The 22,570-nt window shown below is 46.1% G+C and overlaps 1 protein-coding gene across 2 annotated transcripts in view; it reads left to right on the forward strand.

Annotated features, from left to right (window-relative positions):
- The first annotated feature begins 5,846 nt into the window (after window positions 1–5,846).
- Window positions 5,847–22,570, forward strand: part of LYPD6 (LY6/PLAUR domain containing 6) — a 122,859-nt gene continuing 106,135 nt past the window's right edge. The window contains exon 1 of one of the 2 annotated variants that reach the window (XM_038565186.1): window positions 5,847–5,938. The gene's annotated coding sequence lies outside the window, so the exon portion shown is untranslated. Of the gene's footprint in view, window positions 5,939–6,612; window positions 6,739–22,570 lie in introns of those variants that run through there. The other variant, XM_038565183.1, reaches the window with a different exon arrangement.

A 22,570-nucleotide genomic window follows, 5' to 3' on the forward strand; every position in this document is an offset into this window, starting at 1 on the left:
CATGACTTTTTCTTTCTTTATCCAACGTAGACAGCATGGCCAGTCACTTGAATAATGCCCTTGTGAGCATAAACAGCTTCCTGAGCTATTGTCCTGTCGTACTAGCCCACTGAATGCTGACCTTAGATTAATCCTTATACTTTTTCATATCTTGTTCCAACAGCTATCTATTGGTGGTAGCTACGAGGAGTGGTGAACTCAGAAGGGTGCCAAGGCCATGTGTGGGCTCGGAAGGAACAAGCATATGACTGGTTCACAATGTCTGCTATGGACACAAGTAGACAGAGGTGAGAGTTTAAGTTTTATACACAAATCTTAAAAATGAGTTTGGGGCCTGCATATCCAACTACCTTCCGGGTAACCTTATCTGGATGTTTGCAGCCCCTCAATCTGCGCATGGCTAAACCTGAAATGATAATTGCTCTCCTTCACCAAAGGTTTGCTAATGGACCCATCAGATTGCCCTCATGATCCTTGTCAAGAGTGTTTCCTGTAGCCATTACCAGAGTTCAAGATTAGCACTCAATTCAGGATAAACCCTCTTTGCCATCTGGCTAAGGAAATTTGCTCTGATCGTGGAATTATAGGCATCAGCAATGGGGATGAGCGAAGAAGCTCTCATTTTTTCTTGGCCCCGAATACAGAATTAAGATCAGAGGCAAAAATTAAGCCAATACTTGATTATCTCAGATACAGTGATAGAAACTGGGAAGGAAGGTAATGAAACTTTTAGACCTCTCTGGATTCATTTTTTACAATATCTTGTTTAGTTTACGTATATCTGTCCATCTCCCTCAACTTCCTCTCCTTAACCTATAGTATTTTCATTGTCAGATGGTCATTAGGAGACAACTTTATTTATGTGAAAAATTACAGCATCAATTCCTCGTAGGATCTTTTCGTGTTTATGCAAAAAGTGTTCCCTGATAGAAACAAGGTATAAAACTGATTGATGTCTTAAAGCAACTGAGGGGTCTCTGCTAGCAGCCAGGATTACTGTTTCCTAGTAGAAAAACTGCTAGAGAAAACTGAGTTCTTTATAATCAATTCCATAACAGCAGTTTAGCTGTGAATGATTTTTTAAAAGTCACTTGACTGTGCAAACTGGTTAGAGCAGAAATATTTTAATGATATTTCAAGAGCTTAATGTCAACCATCAGTGTCCAATAAATGAAAATTACTTTTAGTGATACATCTGGAAATATGATGGTTTTTTGAGCCCAAATCTCTCAAGCTTTGCATAAAATCTGGGTTTTTATTTTTACTGTGTGCCTGTTCTATAAATTTCTGATATTTGTGATAGAGGAAAAGAAGATAAATTAGACACTGGGATGTTGAAAATGAGTAAAATGTTAAGACATGTTAAATTTATTGTTTGCTCATTGAGAGAAAGAAAAAGAGTGAATAATTTATTTAAGGAAAACAATTTTACTTAAAGAAAGGGCAATATTTTAATAAGCAGAAAAGAGAAAAGGAATACATTTGAAATAGGAGCAGTGTCACTGGAGTGAAAAATGTAATGCACCAAAGTAGCTACTTTGAATGTGGAAAACACTCATCTGAATGGAAAATTTTGTTATACTCCTTTTTTTGGGTTATATTCCTATAAAATTGCAACTTTATCTTTATTCTTATCTGTTTATTTATTTAACTAATATTTATCGAGTCTGCACTCTGTGCACTGGCATTGTGTGAGGCACCGGCGATATTTCAGTGAATGAGGAAGTCACAGCTTCTTCTTGTTTGAAGACTACATTTAGTGAAATCTTCATTAATTGATTACCTTCTGCACTCATTATTTTAGGGAAAATGAGGCTTAGCTCTGTGTGACAAGCAATATGAAATAACAATGGCGTAAATGACTGCCTCATACAAAAGTAGATCATCTAGACCTTAAACTGTGTGTCTCAGTCATCATGAAAAGTGCTTTTATTTCACTGCTGTGCCATCCCCACCCAGTGTGCTTTTTGAGCCTGTTTTCCTTCACTTAACATGATGTGTTGAGTTAGATGATGTTTGTACCCAGAGTCTGTGCCTTTTATTACTGAGTCATATCCTATTCTCACGATGTACTACAGTTTTATTTATTCTCCAGTTGAGGGACTTTGGGGCTGTTAAAGATTTTAATCATAAAATTACTATAAAAATTTGGTAACAGGTTTTTGTATGAACGTAGGCCTTTCATTTCACTTGGGTAAATATCTAGGAGCGGGAATATTGGCCATATGGCTAAGGATATATTGAATTACAAAAACTTTGAAACTGTGTTTAGAGTGGCATTCGCACCAGCAGTGTGCAGGACGTTCTCGTTGCTCTGCGTCCCTCATCAGCATTTGGCATTATCGGTTGCATGTGTATGTGTTTTCAGCCACTCTATGGAGTGTATGGCAGTAGGTCATTGAGGTTTAATTAGCATTTTACTAATGACGGAGGATATTGAACATCTTTTTGGTTGTTACTTGTCATCTGTAAGTCTTCTTTAGTAAAATGTCTGTTTAAATCCTTTGGCTGTTTAGAAAATTTGGTTGGTTGCTTTTGTTGTTGTTGAATTTTGAGAATCCTTCATATACATTGGCTACAAGTCCCGTGTCAGCTATATGATTTGTGAATATTTTCTCCCAGTCTTTCTTTTCATTCCCTCATTTTAATTTTGACAAAGTCCAATTTATTTATTCTTTTATGGATTGTGCTTTGTCTTTTAGCTTTGTATCTTGAAACTGGATTTTTATATGTTAAAAGCTAAGTTTATAACAAATAAATTCTTTCTTTATAACAAAAGAATAAATTTCTTCTGGCAAGAATAGCTAATCTATAAATAGTACATTAGCTATAGCTTCTAAATGTGACATCAAATAAGAAGAAATTAGGTAATTTATTTTGGGAGAACCAAATTATAAAGATGAGACAAGGACCTAATGATATGAATTTTGAAAACTCAGAACTAAAGTCTTTTAGATCTTATACAATAATACCATCTAAATACATTATATAAGATGTTCCATGAGGATTTAAATACCCACTTACTTATTCATCCATTTATTTAAAAAGTTTTACTAAGCATGTACTACGGGCCAGGCACTGTGTTCTAGATGGGGTTACACAGATGAATATACACAGATAGAACTTTGGACAATCAACAGATTATAACACAATGTGGTAAGAATTATGGTTGGCGAATGTTCAAAGTAAACCATGCATTTTTTTTTTTTTTTTGCACACGAAGTGGTTTCATCACACTTATCTCAGTTTGCAATCATTTATTTGTGTGACTTGTCTCTCTCATGGTGTGTTTCAGCAGGGTAAATACGATGCACGTTTGCTTCGTTGTGGCTGGCACATAATAGGAGTTGCATAAACAGTTGTTGGATAAAGAAAGTAGTTGCTATTGAAGTACAGAGAGGAGGAGCTGCTAACTCTGCCTCTGTCAGTTTTGAAGACTTCTTTAAAAAGGTGATATTTGAAATGGGTCTTGAAGCAGAGGTAAGACCTGCTTGGGGGCTGGGGAAGGGGTACGGGAGGAAGAGAGGAGCAGCATTCCAACGCTGTACAGCCTTAGCCGCAGACATGTGAAGTCACAGAACACATGTGCGAAGGACAGAAGGTTGCAGGGAGGCAGGACCATCCCGCGTGGAGAAGTGGGGTGGGCGGCAGGAGATGAGGCCAGCAGGGAAGGCTGGGTCAGGCTGCGAAGGAAGGGCCTTGCCAACGAGGCTGGGTGTGAACTTCATAGGAATGGAGTTGGGGGACTCATGGATTTTAAACTTAAAAAAAAAAACAAACCATATATTTGAGAGAGCGAGAGCGATAAAGTGAGAGAGCAAGAGAGAGAGAGAGAGCAGGGGGAGGGGCAGAGGGAGAGGGAGAGAAGCAGACTCCCCACTGAGCAGGGAGCCTGATATGGGACTTGATCCCAGGATGCTGAGATCATGATGTGAGCAGAAGGCAGATGCTTAACTGACTGAGCCATCCAGGTGCCCATTAGCTTCTTTTTTTTTTTTGACATTCATTCATTCATTCATTCATTCATGAGGGGGAAGAGGGGCCGAGGGAGAGGGTGAGGGAGAGGCAGAGGCAGAGAATCCCAAGCAGACTCCACGCTGAGCACGGAGCTCAATGCAGGGCTTGACCCCACCACCTGAGATCATCACCGGAGCTGAAACCAGGAGTCCAACCTACTGAGCCACCCAGGCTTCCCAGATTTTAAGGTTTTCAGTGGCATGATTACCTTAAAGAGAGGAGGCAGTATGGGGACTGCCTGGGGGGCAGAGGAATTAGGGCTGAAGCCGGTAAGAAATGACAGGGGTGTTGCAGTGGCATTTGAGTCACAGAGGAGGACAGTTCTGAAAACTATTCCAGGAGACAGAAGTTATGGATTTAGCGATTGATAAAATGCGAAGGGTAAAGTAGAAGAAAGATTGAATATATTAGCTTTTATGATGCCTGAGGAATATTGTGCATTGGGAATTAACATATTTAAATTTTTTCCTGATTAGTAAGTATCACATGTTCTTTGGAAAATAAAGTATAAGGAAGAAGACCAAAAAAAAAAAAAAAAAAGAATTATCTATTTTCCTAGCACACGGAGATAACCACTGCTGACATTTCAAGGACATATCTATCATTCTTTAAAAACACAAATTTGAAAAGAGAGCCTAAGGATTGTATCTCTGCTGGGGACTCAACTCAGAGTCTCATGAAGTGCATGGAATATGCTGAACTTCATTTTGAACTCAAATATTAAGTTTTGACTAAAGTATGAGCTGAGCCAGTTTTGTAAAAAAATCAAGTGAACTGGGTGCACGGATGGGAACTCTGCAAAAGGAATTCCCTGGAAACTCAAAGAGTGACAGCGATGACACGCAGCACATGCTGTCAGAAGTGCCCGACTGTAAGTTGCCAGGTCCTCTCCCAGGCTTCCCGGACTCATTCCCGTCCAGCTCACTCCCGGGGCTGAGCCCTGCAGGGAGGCACCTCGGGCGTGTGCAGCGTCTACAGGAGAGCTGAGTACTTCTGCCTGGGAACCGGGTCTGCGCACACCGCTGCACAGGAACTAAAGAAGAGAGAATTGTTCTGAAGTCCAGGGGCTGTTAATCAAAACTATCTCATCCAAGTCCCTTCCAAACAGAGGGAATGGGAGGGGAGTTTAAAAAAAAAAGGTATTTGAGAAGCAAACCAGATGACCATAGGGGAAGGGAAAGAAAATAAGCCGGAAAGAGAGAGATAAAGAGACAAGTCTTAAGTATGGGGAACAAATTGAGGGTTGCTTGGAGGAGAGGTGGGGGGTCATTGTGTGATGGGCATTAAGGAGGGCAGTTGTGGGGGGTCACTGTGTGATGGGCATTAAGGAGGGCAGTTGTGGGGGGTCACTGTGTGATGGGCATTAAGGAGGGCAGTTGTGGGGGGTCATTGTGTGATGGGCATTAAGGAGGGCAGTTGTATTGAGCACTGGGTGTGGTCTGCAACTGAGGAATCACTATATTCTTCTGAAACTAATAATACGCCATATGCTGATTAGATTGAATTTAAATAAAAAATTTAAGAAAGATCTTTCTCCGTTGAGAGGGAGTAGATTCCGGGCGCAGGAGGGGTCGGAGCGGGCCTACCTGGGAAGACGCTTGAAAAACAAAGTCCCAGGAGGAGGGGAGCCTCCCGGTCCGCGCCGCGCCCTGCGCCCCACCCGCGGCCCCGCAGGGGCCCCGCGCCCTTCCCCCTCCGAGGCTTTAGGTCCAATCGTCTAGTCCGGGGGACCCGGGCTCACATGGGGGGGGGGAACTCCGAGCCTCCCGGGAGCCTGGGGGCGGGGGCGGGGGCGCCACGTGGGTGCGCGGCCCGCAGCGGCCCGAGGTCCCGCCTGCCCGGAGCCCCGGTGCCCGCCGCCTCCCCGCTTCCTCCCGCCGCGGGGCGCCCGCTCTCCTGTCGGGGTCGGCCCGGCTCGCAGGTGCTGCGGCTTCTGCGCGGACCCGGGCGGGGGGAGCGGGACCCGGGGTGGGGGGCCGGGGACCCGGGGGGGGAGCGGGCGCCGGGGGGGTCTGCGGGACCCGGGGGGACCTGGGGGACCGGGAGGGGGGGTCTGCGGGAGCCGGGGGGGCTGCGGGAGCGGGACGGGGGGGGAGTCTGCGGAGACCCTGGAGTCTGCGGGAGCGGGAGCGGGAGCGGGAGCGGGGGTGGGCTGCGGGGACCCGGGGCACCCCGGAGGGCGCGGTGCCACGTGAGCAAACACCGCTCCCGGGGCGGGCCTCGCGGCAGGTGTGCGAGTCCAGGTCGGCGCGCCCATCCGAGCCGGCAGGAGTTCGCGGGCTGGGGCCGGGCCGGGGCCGGGGCCGGGCTGGGGCCGGGCTCCCCGACCTGGGGCGAGCGCCGCCCGCCGAGGGCTCGGCCCCCCCGCGCTGATTGGAGCGCGGCCCGCGAGGCCGGCGGGCAGGCGGGCAGGCGGGGGGAGGGGGCGCGGCGGGGACCCGGCGGGGGGAGCGGCGCGCGCCCCCCGGCCCTCCCCCGCGGCCCCTCCGGCTCCTCCTCCCCGCAGCGCCCCCCGCTCCCGCCCTGCCCCTCCGTCGCGGTCCCCTCCCCCGCCCCGGCCCCGCCCCCGGCCCCGGCCCCGCCCCCCGGCTCCCTCCCCGCGCTCCCGGGCCGGGGCTGCGCGCTGGCGGGGCTCCGCATTGCACACTCTGGGGGCGCCGCAGTGTTCGTGGGATGGGGCGGCGGGTCGGCGCCGGCGGCCGGACTCCGCGCGCAGCCCGGGTGAGTAGAGGCGGGCTCGGGGCCGGCGGCGCCCGGCGGTGCGCGTCGTGGGCCGGCGGGGGGCGCCCGCCGCGGAGCCGCCCGCTGCCCCGAGCCCGCGCCGCCCTCCGGGGCCGGCATCCCGCCCGCGGCTCGGGTCCCGCGCGGCCGGGGCGGGCCTGGGGGGCGTGTGCGGGCGCGGCGCGGGGCGGGGCGGGGGCGCGGGGCGGGGCGCGGGGCTGCCCAGCCCGGGGCTGCAGGAGGCGCCCCCGGAGTCGCCCGCCGCTCCCCGGGCCGAGCGGACGCGGCGCAGGAACTCCGGGCGGAGGGGCGGGGGGCGGGGGCGGCGCCCCACGTGTTGCTGCGGGGCCGGGGCCGTGGGGCGCTCAGGCCGGGCCGCCTGGACCTCCGACCCCTCCGACCCCTCGGACCCCGCCGCCCCCGCCCGCAGCCCGCTCCGCACCGGGCCGCGCACAACTCGCTGTGTCTGGGGCCGGCCCGGGGCCCCCGCCCTGCTGTCCCGCTCCCTGGCCGGTCCCGAGAGCCCTGCGAGGACCCCGCCACCCTCCTGTCCCGGTCCCTGAACCCTCCCGGGGTCCCTGAGCCTTCCCTGGGGGGCGCCGCCGCCCTCCTGTCCCGGTCCCTGAGCCCTCCCCGGGGGACCTGCGAGGACCCCACCACCCTTCGTGGCCCTGGCCCTGGCCCTTCCCGGGGGTCCTGGCCCTGGCTCTTCCCCGGGGGTCCTGTCCCTGGCCCTTCCCCGGGGGACCTGTCCCTGGCCCTTCCCCGGGGGACCTGTCCCTGAGCCCTTCCCCGGGGGACCTGTCCCTGAGCCCTTCCCCGGGGGACCTGTCCCTGGCCCTTCCCCGGGGGACCTGTCCCCGGCCCTTCCCCGGGGGACCTGTCCCTGAGCCCTTCCCCGGGGGACCTGTCCCTGAGCCCTTCCCCAGGGGACCTGTCCACCTGTCCCTGGCCCTTCCCCGGGGGACCTGTCCCTGAGCCCTTCCCCGGGGGACCTGTCCCTGGCCCTTCCCCGGGGGACCTGTCCCTGAGCCCTTCCCCGGGGGACCTGTCCCTGAGCCCTTCCCCGGGGGTCCTGGCCCTGGCCCTTCCCCGGGGGACCTGTCCCTGAGCCCTTCCCCTGGGGACCTGTCCCTGAGCCCTTCCCCGGGGGACCTGTCCCTGGCCCTTCCCCGGGGGTCCTGTCCCTGAGCCCTTCCCCGGGGGACCTGTCCCTGAGCCCTTCCCCTGGGGACCTGTCCCTGAGCCCTTCCCCGGGGGACCTGTCCCTGGCCCTTCCCCGGGGGACCTGTCCCTGAGCCCTTCCCCGGGGGACCTGTCCCTGAGCCCTTCCCCGGGGGTCCTGGCCCTGGCCCTTCCCCGGGGGACCTGTCCCTGAGCCCTTCCCCGGGGGACCTGTCCCTGGCCCTTCCCCGGGGGTCCTGTCCCTGAGCCCTTCCCCGGGGGTCCTGGCCCTGGCCCTGGCCCTTCCCCGGGGGTCCTGTCCCTGAGCCCTTCCCCGGGGGTCCTGGCCCTGGCCCTTCCCCGGGGGTCCTGTCCCTGAGCCCTTCCCCGGGGGTCCTGGCCCTGGCCCTTCCCCGGGGGTCCTGTCCCTGAGCCCTTCCCCGGGGGACCTGGCCCTGGCCCTTCCCCGGGGGACCTGGCCCTGGCCCTTCCCCGGGGTCCTGTCCCTGAGCCCTTCCCCAGGGGACCTGTCCCTGAGCCCTTCCCCGGGGGACCTGTCCCTGAGCCCTTCCCCGGAGGACCTGTCCCTGGCCCTTCCCTGGGGGACCTGTCCCTGGCCCTTCCCCGGGGGACCTGTCCACCTGTCCCTGGCCCTTCCCCGGGAGGCCTGCGAGGGCTCCCTTCCGGGCCGAGGGCGTCGAGGTGGCCCAGACCTCGGGTGGCGATTTGCTGGGGGCAAGCACCGACCTCCTGGAGCATATGACAGCAGGAATGCTCGGCCTCTCCCTCTGGTAACCTACCCCAAAGAGTGACCTCCAAAATTCAATTTTCTTTGTGCGAGACCAGGGAGTTTCGATTCTCCAGGGAGCAGCTTATTTCTTGTTAAATTGAACTACGGTGACATACACTGCGCTCTGGCCAGCCAGTGCAGATGCCGTGATATCATTAGAGCAATTCCCTTAAAGCCATTATATTTTCTTTCGAGTGAGAGGACTCAGGATAGCTGCTTAAAATTTTGGGTCTGCACCTTATTTCTCTGGGAGACATGAACGGTTCCTGTATATGTGCTCACGTGTACCAAGTTTGCAAAAGATATTTGTGCGCCCGTCCATGAAATGGCTTAATGCACATTTACGTTAAACCCATTTAAATGTAAAACATCTATCCATTTTCAATTTTAGTTTCCACCTTGACCAAAGGCACCGGACTGAAACAGGACTTAAAAGAGGCTTCCTTGTTTAAACAGAGGTTTTACAGAACCCAGGTCCTCAGAGCGCACAGTAAGCTTTCTGAGCCTGTAGGTACACAAAGGTGGCTAAAAACTGCGAGTTGGTTCTTTGGGTTAAGAATATGGGAAATGCTTCCAGACCAAAAAAGGTAGATAGGATTTGTGGGTCCGTATTTTGAGGCTGTGGGCAGTCTTTTTAAGATGAATGTTTATATTATAGAATGCGTAATTGGGGCCGAACACAGGCAACTAATGCCAAGTAGAAAACCATGCCATGTGTTGTGTCATGCCGTACATGGCACATCAAGATCTGCCATTAAAGTGCCTGTGAGGAAGTCACATGTTTGTCACCCCATTTTACAGGTAGGATAGCCGAGGATCTTAGAGATTATGATTTTTCCAAGGTGAATAGTAGAGTTCAAGTCAAGTTTTTTTCTATTTTCTTACTTCCTTTGCTCCCTTCCTCCCTCCTGCCCTTCCTTCCTTCGTGTGGGCTACATTTTCAGTGTTTTCCTACTCCTAATTTCTGCACCTCTTTTTTACTATTCAGCCCGTGGCTTCAGGACCATTACGTACCATTCCCAAAAAGATTTGGTCTCTGCTAAGTATCATTTAACTCCCCCGAAGATGTAGGCTGATAAGGATTTAGGGAGAAAGCCCATAGTGTTTTTAAGGAACCAGTCTTTTCGAAAGGGGTATATTATTTTTATCAATGAGTTGTTAAATATACAAGTAATCAAAGCCCTGAAGAATGATGTCCCAGTGGTAGTGTTCCAGGAAAATCAAGGAGCCACTAGTGACAGAAATGTTTGTAACAGGAACAGAAATACATAAGTCTCTGGCTTTCTAAGCAGAAGCTCCTCATAACCTCTGTAGACAATTGCAAGGAAGACCTAATAAATGATTATTTCATTAGTGCCATTCTTATGTTAAAAAGAGTTGACAAAACAGATTACTTAAATAAACCCGGAAACCACTCAGGAAAAAAAAAAAAAACCATCATTTATCAAAAAGTCCTGAAATCCTCATTAACTAGTGTGCAGATGCAACAGAAGATATTGATTAGGGAGGAATCTTGTTTTACTTGCATAGTTAGCAATAGGGAGCACACACATATCTATCCGCCTATCTGATTATTTATTAAAAGCCTGTCATTTACAAATCTTTTCTTGGAAAATTATTGCTCACAATATTTATCTGTGGCATTGCATAGTATTTGTTAAGATGAATAGAATTGATTTTGTCTGAATGTAGGTAGGCAGTGAGTTTACGAGTAGTAAGTCCTAGTTAAGTACGTGGGCTTTGGAAGCAAGTCTTGGCTTCACATACAAACTGTGGGACCCCAGAAATTAATTGAACCTCTCTGTGCCTCAGAGAGGCACATGAGAAGATACGTAGGTTTTCTTATGTGTAAAACATGAATAGTAATGACACCTACCTCATGCAGTTTTTCAGTTTCTCCGTATGGCAGTCTCAGTGAGCACCTACCGAGTGCCAGCACTGCTAGAGGTGCTAGGGATACGTGCGCAAACTCTTTGCCAGGGGTGTTTGCAGTCTAGTGCCTGAGAATTAATGACATGATGATGCATATCCAGTGCTTAGCGTGGAACGTGACACCCAGTAAATGCCCCATGCTAGTTAGCCCTTGGTATCATCTGTTCATTCTGGAAACGTTCACTGAGTGCCTCACAGATGCACTGCAGATTGGAGCACGTAATGATGAATATATATATTTCACTTCAATTCAATTTGATGTTATAATGGGAGAGAGGACTCCAAAGAAAGACATCAAGTACATAATCAGTTCTCTAAAAGACAATTCAGTGCAGACATGTAAGAGGAAAAGAATGGAAATAAATACTTAAAAATTAAATTATCCATAAGAAAGTGGGGAGTGTATGAATTTCTTTATAGGAACTTATGATAAAAAAAAAAGGTCTTGTATTCAAGCTATTTGAAACACCGATTACATAGGAAAAAATAAAGAATTCTTACTTAGATATATGTAATGCAAAAGAAATTTTTGACAGGTCAGATAACTGAATCGAGCTCTCAAAGGGTGACATCTCAGGACACAAAAATGAGAGAGCCAAAAATGAATTTGAAAAGATCCTTGCCGCGAATTCCTAAAACAATAGTGAAAGACTCCTAAATACTGTGAAATGAGAATTGTAGAAGCTCGTGGCTTACATTATACCAAGCATATACTCAGAGAAAAAAAAAAAAAAAAAGAATAGGGTGTAAATGAATTCTTGGCTCCACCTTTTGCTGAGTAATATTCTTACACCCAGGCTTTCTGGAGCAATAATCACATTGGAGGAAATAGAGCAAATGGTAAGTGCCCAGGATATTCCAGACCTAATCCACAGATTAGATGCAGATAAAGACCAGGTGCAGATGCCCTAAGTGCAGATGCACTATGACCAGGTGGCCATTGCCCAAGTGTGTTGAAGAAACTTAGTGTGTAAGTGACAGCTCTCTGGAGCATTGGTTGGTGTCCTTAGGGTTCCTCTCAGGAGGAGGGTTTAAGGGAGGACCCTGGAGCCATCAGACCAGATCCGTGTCTCCATGGACAACTGGGAGATGGGTGTTCAAAGTCAACACAGATGACAGCAAGTGCAACATATTTTGTAGAATGAGGCAAGAATGGATTGGAGTTAAAGGAGGAAATATGTTTGTGGCTACGGCGTTGCAGAAAACGTGATATTTTTAAACTTTCAAAAAGCCTAGCCAGATTTCAAATCTCAGTTCCCTCCCTATTCATGACCTTTTTGTTTGGCCAAGAAGCAAGAAACAAAGATTAAAAGTAAACAGACACTTCTCTGAGTGGACAAATAGGCTCTTCCAGGAAGTAGTTTGGGGATGGTTTTATTTAAACTTTTATAAATGTTCACAGATGGCATGCAGTTCTTATGAGTAAGTAAAAATCAAGCTGATAAAGTTGAACCATAGGAATAACTTAAAAGACAACCTAAATGGGAAGAAAAATAATAGAAGATTAAAGGCAAAATGGAAGATTGAGGATAAGTGTACTTGGGAAAAGCAATCCCAAGCACATTTCTAGGAGATGGTTCTAAATTCTATTCCCATCAGCAGTCAACAGAGCAGGATAACATGCTCTTAACCCTCTAAAGAAAAGTGTGTCCGCCAAGTTAAAGTCAATATTAAGAGGAGAGTAGGATATAAGACTGTGTAACTGTGATACCATGTTTTGAAAATGTGTTGTTGAGTAAGTTCATATAAATCCTCTCTACTTACCTGTTCATCCATCTCGGTAGAAAGCAATGCATCACCATGTTAACAGTGACTATCTCTGGGTGGTATGGGATTGCTAATGTTTTTTTTTTTTTTTTTTTTTTAAAGATTTATTTATTTATTCCTGAGAGATAGGGGTAGAGACACAGGCAGAGGGAGAAGCAGGCCCCCCCAGGGAGCCCAATGAGTTACTAGATCTCAGATTCTGGGATCACACCCTGAGCCAAAGGCAGACGCTCAACCGCTGAGCCCCCCAGGTGTCCCAAGATTGCTAAAAAACTCTTCTTTTACTCTTTTACTTCATTGTTTTCTAAATTCCCTACAATGAACATGTATTGCTCTTATAAGAAAAAGTGTTATGAATATAGGATGTAGCGTTATAACCTCAGATTTCATGCTGTCGTACTAAGAAAGGGTGCTTTGATGATCGTATCTAGGTCTTCTAGAAATCTGTAGTTGCACATTTTGCCCTTGCACTCTCTGTATATAAAAGGTTGCATGTGTAAATGCTCTCCTTAGATTTGCTTTCAGGAAAAAGTGTGGCTGAAGATGAACACTTGTGCTCTCCTTTATGTAGTAAGAACTGGGAACTTGAGATTCATTCCATTTTTACCATAGCTATCCGGATGGATATACAGGGCCAAGGGATTGGAATGCATTGCTGGCTATTTTGTGGACTGTACACCCTCTGAGGGCAGAGACCAAGTCTGTTTCTTTCCCTTCAGGCTTCACAGTGCTTGCCTTGATGTCGGTTCATGGCAGTCTCCCAGTAAATACTGGTGAATGTTTTTAATTGAATAAAATAGATGAAAGCCCCAATAAACTTGCAGAAATTTTATTTATTATTTTTTAAAGATTTTATTTATTTATTCATGAGAGACCCCGGGGGGGGGGAGAGAGAGAGAGAGAGAGAGAGAGAGAGGCAGAGGGAGAAGCACAGAAAATTTCCCCCACAGAAATTTTATTTTTTTATTTATTTATTTTTTTTCCCCACAGAAATTTTAAATGAGAGATCCCAAGGCCCATTTTATCCTTTGAGGTCATATGATTCATTCAAGCCTTAATTTAATTGTGATCGCTAAGGCATCCTGACATTCCTTGTACTATACAACTAATTCCTGGGCCACAAAAATGGCCTGAGTTGACTATCTAGGAGCCTTTGGCTTATTCTCAACTTTTGATCTGGATCCTATCACTTGATTCCATCTCTTATTTCATTTTTTCCCTATGTTTTGGGGGTTTTGTTTCTTTCATTGGCTTGGATATTACCTTTCTCTGAGGCCTGAACTTGGGATCACCACCTTCCTTCCTGGATTTGGACGTCCCCCCGCCCCCACCATGGGTATGATCCCAGTGACCTCTGCCCCTTCCCGTTAAGCTAGAATCTTTGCAAGAGAGAAATGTATACCATGAACTATTAAATATTCACAATTGAGTACAACACTAGATCCCTAGAGGAAACCCGAGAATCAATGTATGTTCTTCACTAACATCTTTCACAGCAGTAAGTTACTGGGGTCAAAATAATAATATATCTGGTTTGTCAGAATCTTAGTGGAAGAACAAGGAAGTTTATCTTGTTATTATATATCAAATCTGATATATATGTTACTGCATGCAACCCTTTTTTAAAAAATACTTTTAAAAATTGATTGATTGATTGATTGATTGACAATGTTTCGGGGATGGGGATGGGCAGGGAGAGAAACTCAAACACAGTCTCCGTCTCAGGGCCCTGACCGTGACCTGAGCTGAAACCAAGTGTGGAACACTTACCCGACTGAGCCACCCAGGTGCCCCACTGCATGCAACTGCATGCAACTCTTACTGTCATTCCTCCAGAAGGATAGACATGAAGGGACAGGATAAGAACACTCAAATGATCAGGTCAGTGTGCAGGATGGTGAATGAGCACTCGGGGAAGGTGGCTAGTATCTGATGACAGATAGAAAGAAAAGAACTCTGCCCAGAAGGATAAAAGGCTCAAGGGATGGGACCCTTGTCATACATAATAAAGATTCCTGTCATACCTACTAGAGCTCCTTCGGTTCCACTAATCTGACTGCAGGACTACTGCTGGTCACCCATGGCAGCATGTAACCAGAAGACCGTAGGACGGGAACCACAGCTTGCCATCAGGCATTCCTTTGTGGGAATCCTTGCATCTGTTCATGGAGCACAGCTCAGGTGTGAGGAGATGAGACCCCCCATTGGACAGATGTGGGAACCATCTTGGCCTAGAGGCCTGTGCTCCTGGGAGCCGATGTCTTATAACAGCTGCCTAGACAAAGCTTTTGGGATTCCAGATGGGATGTGCCCAGTTGCCAGAATCATGGCAGTGAGAGACACCCCAAGTATGATGTCCCTCTGATCAGGTGATTTCGCTCAGTCTACCAACCAGGGGTCATAGTTACCATAACTCGTAACCTTGTGAACTTTTCTACCCTTATCGTGTTGCTGCAAAAGAAGAGCTAGATGGACACTGCACGTCAGATTCTCATGCACTGTTGAACACATAGAGTGAGTTTGCCAAGATTATTTTTCACGAAAGTGGAAAACTAGGACTAGAAAACATCTGTTGGCATTGGGCAGAAAGTAATAAGCCCAAAGGCTGTGTAATAACCTTGTCCACGCCCTGCCCTCCCACCTGGTCAGCCTCATTCTCCCTCTTGCCAAGATGGCATGCAGGCTAAAATTAAAAATAGGTCCAAGAAACATGTAGGTGTGTCCGTGAGTTATTACCACATAATAGGCTCTTAGGGGAGAGAGAAGTACTAGGCGCAGAATCTTCATTTCTTTGGTAGACCTTTCAGAAGCCACAGGTGTAAGAGTTCTTAAACCCAGGATCGTCCTACAGTCTGTGCCATGGAAAAGAAAATCAAGATTGTTACCTGAGGGGCACCTGGGTGGCCCAGTGGTTGAGCATCTTGCTTTGGCTCAGGGCATGACCCCGGGTCCTGGATCGAGTCCCACATCGGGCTCCCCGCATGGAGCCTGCTTCTCCCTCTGCCTGGGTCTCTACCTCTCTTTCAGTGTCTCTCATGAATAAATAAATAAAGTCTTTAAAAAAAGAGAGAGATTGTTACATGAATTATCAAAACAAGTATCTTTAAGCATTCTAAATGAGTAACAATTTAGGTATTGTGTTAGAGCAGCAGGATTTTGGGTGGCCATTTTCAAAAATATATTTCTTAATGTTTTATGCGTGGAAAGCAGGAGAAATGAAGTTTGCACTATGCTCGTGTCATTTTTCTCCTTTTCAGTACAGAATTGTGTCAGTTAGCCAATGTACACATTATTCAAATTTCCATCGAGACACCTAGAAATACTAGTTCCTGATGCCATTAAAGCAATTTAGATAATGTATACACTTCCTTGCACTTAGAATATTAGCATTTATTACCCTCTACTTTTTTGTTTGCGCGGCTTTTCATCAACAGCGCTCTGCGTCCTTGCGCAGGATGATGTTTATTTTCCATTGGCAGAGAAGTGGAGCCCAATAGAGGTTAGAGGCCTGGGCTCTCCTGGGTTGTAATTCTGTCCCACTAGTTGCATGACCTTGGGCAAGATGTTTAGTTTCCTCCAGTTCAACTGGTTGCCATTAACTAGCTGGGTGACCTTTAGCAAGTTAGTCACCCACTGTGTGGACTCCATTTGCTTCACCTATAAAATCAAGGGGCCGTGCCAGCTAGACTTTAGATTCCTAGATGAGTAGGAACCAATGTACTTTTTTTTTTTTTGCCACTAAAAACTGTCCATCAATGCTGACTTAATGAGGTAGTTTTTAGCAACTGAAAGTGTGGTATGATGGTGGTATTTAGACCAAGCTAAGTCAGACAGAGTTCTTGGCTTCGAAGAGCCTGAGATCTATAGTAAATAATGTAAAAGATCTAGCACATCTCCCTGGAATTTGTTCTTTCCTTGCTCTGTAGATCTTCACTGTTCTTTGACTTGATTATTCATGTGGAACACATTGAATTCCTTATCTGGAAGAGGAGAAAAGCCCACTTTCAAGTGTCCTAAAAATATTACCACTTAAAAATACTGACTTTAGTACAAGTAATATTCTGCACCTCTGTTGTATGTTTCCAGAGAAGATCAAAGGGCTGGTATTAGAAGTACATGGTTCTTCTTTTATGTCCATAACTTCATAGAAGAGTTTTCTTTTATGAAATTCTTTTAATTCATATTCCCAGTCACCCAGCTGAGTGAGTTTTGCAGCAGTTCCGACTCTTGGTCAGACATATCCTTGGTCAGGGATGTACTCACATCCATTATTTCCCAGTTGACAGTCCTTTTCATCCTTCAAGGCCTGGTTCAAGTGCAACCTCCCCAAGGAAGCCTTGTCCCCCGATTGTCCTCTCATCAGTAAAGATTATACTCTTCTACTTACGCTTGTATTTCATACTGACGTGTTTCTCACATTCAGCTTATTGTTTTCATAATGCCTTTCTCTTGGGTGCTAGCATGAGCATACTGTCTTACACAGAGTACTCCCTCAACAAATATGTTGACTAGAATTCGTACTTTCATCGAGAAAAAGCTGTGAAGGCCAGGCTGGGGGCATCGCAAGAGATTGGTTTAGATGGAAGGGGTGGGTTGGTTCGCTTACCTTTACTCGGCTCTGCTTCTCTGCCGATGCAAAGTGTAGTCTCTGGATGTCCATGAAGAACAGGTACCACAAGTCGTGACTGTTCTCTTCAAAGACACTTTCTCTGCTTTTGTTTCCTAGAAATACCTTCTAGGTATTGAGGTTTATGTAGAACAGACTCTAAGCCATTAGTCCCCATGACCTAGGACTTGGGAAAGATAAGTATGCCATCTTCACAGGTGGAAATAAAACACCGTCTGCATCATACTTTCATACTAAGCTGTACTATGCTTTTTAAAGTACATAGAACATTTCTGTTAAACAAAAACAACAGAAATGTTGGAGAAGGAAAATAATCAGATTCCGTCCTATCACCCAGATTTATTATTCATATGTAATTTCTTACTACCTCAATAGTATTCTTTGTCTCTAGGTGACATGGTGGCTGCCTAACTATGTAGATAGCGTATGTTCAGTGTGTTTGGTCCTTATTCTAGTAGAATAAAATAGAGGACAGTATATCAAACTTGCTATTTATAGATAAAGATGTATAAAATCTTTCTATGCTATTGAAAAACTCTTTCATGAATCATCTCCCGTATGACCCCCTTCTTATAGAAGAAAGTAACATGCATAGTTAGGGCTGGCGCTTCTTTATTTTTAGGATTTTTATTTATTTATTCATGAGAGACCTAGAGAGAGGCAGAGACACAGGCAGAGGGAGAAGCAGGCTCCCTGCAGGGAGCCCGATACAGGACCGATCCCAAGACCCCTGGGGTCACACCCTGGGCACAAGGCAGATGCTCAACCGCTGAGCCACCCCGGTGTCCCAGGGCTGGCACTTTTAAAACAAACCTAGACGAGGCAAGATTTAATCTCTAATAGCCCATGCTCTTCTTCCTGTCCCATTGTCATAGACTGGAATCACAGCCAGCTGATTAAAATGTTGTTTTGAGGAGCACCAGGTGAGATGTGGCAGGATCAACCTTTACTCCACCCAGTTCTGAGAAACAGTTCTGGGTTCATCTTCCACCGTTGCCAGCGTTGTACTTTGGTAGAGCCGAGCCAGGCAAGTGAAGATCAACAGGATGCCAAAGACATTTTTCCCACCAAGGCTATTTAGAGGCTCAGCTTCCTAAATGAAGGACAATGCATGGATAGCATGTCATGGGCTAACATTTTTTAAAAAGGCACGTTTTGTAACGGGACCTTCTTCTCAGCTTGGAGCTCTCTGGGCAAGACCTCTGCCGGAAGGGGTAATTGCCAGCCAGGCGGGGCAAATTCAGGAAGTGCAGAGTGCTCTAGAGCGCCCAGAGACGTCTAGGCTGGGGGTGGACTCCTCCCCTGCAGCCTCTGGGTGCTTCTGACACTGCATGAGGGTTTCTGATCTCTCCGGGGGGAGAAGCGTTGTGCTCAATAAGGTTGACCATGGAAGATGGAAAGGAAAAGAGTGAAGGAGAGAAAGCTAGAGGACCGGAATCACCTAGTTTATGATCAGTCTGAGGAAACATTCCATCTGCCTTTGGCTCAGGTCCCAATCCCAGGGTCCTGGGGTCGGGGCCCCACAAGTTGGGCTCCCTGTTCAGCGGGGAGCCTGCTTCTCCCTCTCCTCCCTGCTTGTGCTCCCCTCTCTCTCGCTATCTCTGTCTCTCAAATACATGAACAAAATCTTAAAAAAAAAAAAATTATCTGCCTGGTCCTGCCATAGCCTCCCTGAAAGCCACTCCCTGGTAAGTCATTGTTAAGAGGTTCCCTGGGGGTGAGGGGTGGGGGGTGGGGGTGGGAAGGACGCACTCACTAATGAATGCCTCTGAGCGCTGTCTGGTCAGGTAGGCAGGTAGAGCGGAGGGACTCCAGGAGTCTGAGGGGAGTGACACAGAGACCAGGAGAGGCAACCCTTTTGCAGCGAGGTGTGGGTGGAAAGGAAAGATGCTGGGCTTTCTGGTTCTTTCCTACCTTTATCTAAACTCTAGTCATGCTATTCTGAACTATCAACCACGAGCTAATTCCCAGATCTTGGCCAAACGAGTTAACTCTGAATGTCAGTTTCCTCATCTGTAAGATGATTATACAAGATCAGCACTTCTAGAACAGGATTGGCAAGAAGAGACACCAGTTCTGTGGAATGTTGAAGGCAGAAAGGTGTGTGATGGTCCAATATGTTTGGGAAACAATGGGTTGCATAATAATATCTATTTTTTTTTTAAGTTGCAAGGCTTCAGAACCTTTAGTAAGTGGATATCATCCCAAAGTCTGAAAGGAAGTAGAGTACTCAGTGAACCCCAAACCTGTTCAACAATAGCCCCCCTTTGGAAGGCGCATCTTAAGGACCAGTGTTTGGTACAACACCAAATATTGGGTTAGCTGGTGTCTTGAGTTTCTTCTGGGTTTTAAATTATGTGAATTTACAGTTAGATAGTTTGTCTTTGTTTCTTTTCTAGCAAGCCCCTGGCCTCTTTATCTAGAAGAGTTTGTGTGTTGTGTATAAACCTTTTGATCAAAAATGTACTGTTAGAAAATCCCTGCATCTGCTTTAAGAGAAGAGGATGTTGAGATAGTACAGACCTGCAAGGTATGCATTTTTCCCCTTTAGTTTTATATTTTAAACTACAGAGAGTCACAGGCAGTCAAAACACAAATAATGACTTTCCCAAACACACCCATATCCACACCCACACACCCCTAACAAAAATATCGAAACATTTATGCTAATAGCGGGAATAATATTTCAGAAAAGAAGAATTTGCAGAAGACTCAGATTTTATTCTGACAGAGGCATTTCTGAGCAAAGCAGTGCAATTAATCATAGAGCTGTAACATCAAGATGAAAAGACAAAATCCTGAATATATACAAAATGTGCGTTGCTCTTCCCTTCATCTTCAGGATTACAGAAGATGTTTATCTCCCCTTGCCCCACCGATACCAGTCTTATATATATATAGACTTATATATATCTTATATATATATAAGACTTATATATATCTTATATATATATGACTTATATATATCTTATATATATATAAGATACCAGTCTTATATATATATATATATATATTTTTTTTTTTTTTTTAATTTGGCTCCTGTCAGATTCACCCTTTCCCTGGTGAGGACCTGGTAAAACCTGCAGTGCTCTAAAGTGGGGAGCGGAGGCCCTTACAGATGTCCAAGGGATAGCATAGGTAGGATTTCACCTTGCGGAGGTAGGGGGTAGAGGAATACGGGATAGCCATCTGTAATCTTTTGGGTTAGAAGGAAGGCTAAGGATTCACACTGGCTGTTTTTCATATTGTAATCATTGGACTTTGCGAATTCTCTAAAGGTAGACTAATCTGCATCTCTGTAGGTCAGCCTCCACATAATTTACAGCCGACAATTTATAGTGGCCTAGGAGTTAGGTTTTCTTCATAAGTTAAAAAAGAATAATTAGGCAATGTTAGGATAATAAAAGCCAAAATCTGATACCAATTTCACTTTACAATTAAATTAAATTTACATGTTCTGCTGTTAATAAGTTTTAGTTATCTGTTCTCCGCCATTCTAAATTTTTAAGACTCTTTGTCAAATGTTTTGTTATTTGAACTCAAGCTTATCTCTAATGAATCGTCAATATTCCCATTTACTTATTCTTGTCTTATTAAAAAACCTGGCATAAGCTGTATACATTTAATTCCATTTTTAAACTCTGAATTGAATTTTGAAATTTCGTGGACAATTGATGCGTATTTCTTTTTCCAAGTGATAAAAGACATATTGTAATAATAATTTAATTCAGGGCCTCATGGTTCCTCACCTTGAGCTGTCTTGGCAAAGATTCCAAATCACGCTGTGCTCCTGGTTTTGAATTCGGCTCTCATTTTTTAGAGGCCACCTTTCTTGTTCCTTTAAACATTACGCACGGTGCCTTAGTTCATCACTCATCGAAAGCCTTGGCACAATGTAGATAGATAGTCACTAGATATTTGATGAGCAGAGCCTCCCTACTCAGTGTTTGCCGTAAAAATGAACAGATGAGTTCACAAACAGTGCTCCCTGTTATTGTCTCCACTGTCATGCCAGTCTTGTCATCCTTACCTGACACACAACACTATTTTTCTTGACAATTAAAAATCAATTTTTGTAGCCCACAAATAGGATGCTGATTAGTGTTTGGTATTTTCTGTTTTTTTTTTTTTAATACACAAATAAAAGAATTCTACTTGAAGTTTTTGTACAAAGCAGAAGAGATGTATCCGTGCAGTTGGCTCTGTCCTGCACTAGCTCAGTGAACTTTGGGAGAGATGTGGGTCTTTTCTCTATGGGCCCGAACTAAGCGCAGTAAAAAAAAAACTAGGTAGGGTTGGTTTGGGCCTGTTATGCATTCCCCTTTTGGGGCACTCAATCATTTTATAGATGGAGGATTTCCATAAAGCTTTCTGCAAAATATTCAGATTATCTTATGTGGAAAAAAAAAATGTAGTGTGTCGTTGGTCTGTAGTTGTTGATGTGTTATAGGCAACACTCTGGATGTGTAGAAAGATTGAACCATTTCTGAGACTTACTGACTAGTAAGTCTCCTTGTTAAATACTGGTTGTTTGGGAGATGACAGGGTGCACACCCTTTTCCTTGTAGACAGGGGAGGGGAAAAGCTCTTCCTTTCTCTGTTGCATTGACCCAGTTTTGTAATTCCCCTAACAGTTTGTCTAGGTCATCACCATTCTCATCGCTTGGCAAAGTGTTGTTGACTTATTAAAAGCACCTGTCCATTTTAATAACCAATCTAATGGCAAAAAAAAAAAAAAAAAAAAAAAAAAACCCAACCCAAATGACTTATTTTTGGGCTTGGCAATGAAATTTTATTTGCTGTAATTTACCCAATAAATGACAGCATTGAGGTTTCCCTCTTACCATCTTTTTTGGACAGGTAGTTCTATTTTTTTTTTTTTTTTGGCAGCATTTAAGAAGCTGTCTCCTATTGGTGATTTTGAGAATTGTTCATACTTGAATAGAGATTATGGGCTTAAGTTTAAATAGCTTTGAAATCTTTTAAAAATTGTTACGTCTTTTAATACCGCATCACCACTGTCTCCCTCGAGCACGTCCAACGATTTGAATGACCTAATATTTTCCATTTGCCAAGGTAAACATAGCAATAATCAGGCAACAAGTACTTTTTTTCTGGGCCTTATCCAGGGATGTAGAAAGAAATGGAGAGACATGGTAACTGTCCTTGTGGGACTTGTAGTTGGCTTCTCTCCGTCTTTCTCTTTAAATATTTGAGGATCAACTTGTGTCAGTCACAGTTCGAGGTGGAAACACAATGAAACAGGAAAAGATCTCTGGGGATGAAGCAGTGACTAAGGCTCGCATAAATCCCTGGCCCCTTGGAGCTTACATTCTACAAGGGCGAAGGCAGAAAATAAGGAAAGATATAAGAAAACATGCAGCATGTTACATGGTCCTAAGAGCTATGGTGGAACTAAAGTGGGGAAGAGGGAATGTCTGAGGTGGATGGAAAGCAGTTGGTAACTTTACATATGGTGGTCCTAGGAAACCCCACGGTGAAGGTTTCCCATGAGTACCTGGACCAGGTAAGGGAGGGAACCTTGGGGACCT

This window comes from Canis lupus, chromosome 19 (genome assembly GCF_011100685.1).
Source record: "Canis lupus familiaris isolate Mischka breed German Shepherd chromosome 19, alternate assembly UU_Cfam_GSD_1.0, whole genome shotgun sequence".
Classification (NCBI taxonomy): domain Eukaryota; kingdom Metazoa; phylum Chordata; class Mammalia; order Carnivora; family Canidae; genus Canis; species Canis lupus.